This window comes from Octopus sinensis, linkage group LG23, assembly GCF_006345805.1.
Source record: "Octopus sinensis linkage group LG23, ASM634580v1, whole genome shotgun sequence".
NCBI classification, from domain to species: Eukaryota; Metazoa; Mollusca; class Cephalopoda; order Octopoda; family Octopodidae; genus Octopus; species Octopus sinensis.
The window spans coordinates 8615196-8617695 of record NC_043019.1 but is presented as its reverse complement, the minus strand read 5'-3'; positions in this window follow the sequence as shown (position 1 = coordinate 8617695).

The following is a 2500-nucleotide window of genomic DNA, read 5'->3' as shown; positions in this document are numbered from 1 at the left end:
AATGTTTACTATATTCAATGGACCAAAAATTTTGAGTTGTTTTGTAATGAAGAAGGAAAAGGAATCTCGTTACGAAAGTCCATTGTAATCGCCAGGGAAATGCCTGTCAATAATGCTTAACTTATTGAAAGACAAAAGACTCAAAACAAATCAGATTGTTAAATATTCATAGAATATTAACAAGACCTAAAGAAACGTCTGAGAATGATCGAGAAATTTTAAAGAAATTCGACCCACAAAATTACCATATATTCTGCTTGTAGGAGAATAGAAACACTTTGCATAATTTTATTTTGATAACCAAATGTTAAAAGAGGCGATTTCGATAAACCAAACATTAAGTTAGAGTCACCATTATAAGGAAGGTTTCAATTGTTTGAAGCAGCATCCCTTAAATCCTTCAGAATAAGTGTTGGATATATATAATCGATGGCAACAGTCAGTCTGCGATTTTCATCTTTCTATTACAGAAAAGCAGTCAAAGAGATATTCTTCATTTTAAAAAAATCTTTCCACCGTATTCGCTTACTATTCAAGTAACGTCTATGAAGACAAAATGGTTTCGCTTCTCCTGGTTTTCTACCTTCACATTACTATTAAGTTGTTTCACATGAAATGTCGTATTTGAAAGGTGACATTAAAGTGTGTGAGAAATTTTAGACAACTGATTTACTTAATCAAATTGTGATCCTGTGCAAGCCATATGCAAGGTTCGGCCAATTTATTTGCACATATGCGTATTTGTCTGTTAATTACATTCGTAACTGTTAAAATATTAAAATGTAGAAATTGGTATTAAGAGGCCTGACGATTGGGGTTATGTTTTAAGAAATGTTCCTGTAAAAGAGTGCGTGTTTAAGGAACGATAAAAGAACCTCAAGAAACACGTGTAGCAGAGAAATTTTAGAAATGATTAGTAAGTATTAAAATCAAATTCTTTTATATGGTGTGATGTATATTTTGCATGGGACTGCTACCTCTAAATAACACACACACACACACATACACATATACACACATATATATATATTTACCTGTTGCCTACCTTCTCTTCGTCTTGTTTATGCATGCTTCTATGTTCATGTTTTCTGTATTGTTTTGTATCTTGTGTCCCCTTGCCAGTCTGCAATACCTGTAATCAGCTGAATTCAACTTTCCTCTCTCACTTTCTCTTTCTCTCAGTCTGTCGAAGTTATTCCCATAATCCTACAAATGACACATTTTTTACAATCACCTACAGACACAGCCTGACCATATATTCTCTCTCCATTCAAATATTGTAACTCTCGTAAGCAGCGTTGTTTATATTCACCAAATGATAAGCTTATCTCTGCCCACGCTTCTGTCTTTTGTGTCTCCTCTTCCGCATTTTCCATTTCATATTCTACCGCTTTTTTACTATTGTATACAGTCATATAACTTGAATGTATATGTATGCGTGTATGTGTGTGTGTGTGGTTTATATCAGTAGTAATACATTTGTGCATACTGTAGTGCTACAGACACAAAGCAAACGACTGACGCTAGTGTTAAGTCTTTGTCAACAAAATCTTCATTATGTATGATATTTTCTTTTCCAGTCTAGGCACGAGGCCCGAAATGTTTGGGGAGGTGCTCAGTCGATTTGATCGACCCCAGTACACAACTGGTAATTATTTTCTTGATCCCGAAATGATGAAAGGCAAAGTCAACCTCGGCGGAGTTTGAATTAAGGACATAAAGACAGATGCTATACCACCAAACATTTCGACCTCCGTGCTAATGTTTCTTATTTCTTTATTGCGCACAATGGACTAAATATAGAGGGGACAAACAAGGACAAATAAAGTGATTAAGTCGATTACATTTATCCCAGTGCGTGACTGGTACTTAATTTATTGACCCCGAAAGGATGAAAGGCAAGGCAGACCTCGGCTTTAATTTGAACACAGAACGTAACGGCAGACGAAATACCGCTAAGCATTTCGCCCAGCGTGCTAACGTTTTTACTATATCACTGCTTTAAAATACGTATGTCTGATATATTCTCACAGAAATCTTTAGTCTATGACTTGAAAACTTTTCCTCTACTTGAGGTTAAAAGATTTTATATATTAGCTAAAGTTGTGATGTCTATGTATGTATGTATCTATCGTCTATCTATATATCTATCATCTATCTATCTATCTATCTATCTATCTATCTATCTATCTATCTATCTATCTATCTACTATCTATCTATCTATCTATCTATCTATCTATCTATCTATCTATCTATCTATCTATCTATCTATCTATATATATATAATATATATATATATATATATAATATATATATATATATAATATATATATATATAATATATTATATATATATATATATATATATATGCCAAGTTGGTGAGGTGCAGGCAGTTCAAGCCCAATCCATCTCGCTACTGCTCTAACAATCCAACAGTGATCTGTCTCGCATCTTTTGTATGTAATATCACTTGAAACCTTGGCGTCTGCGTGTCTGTCC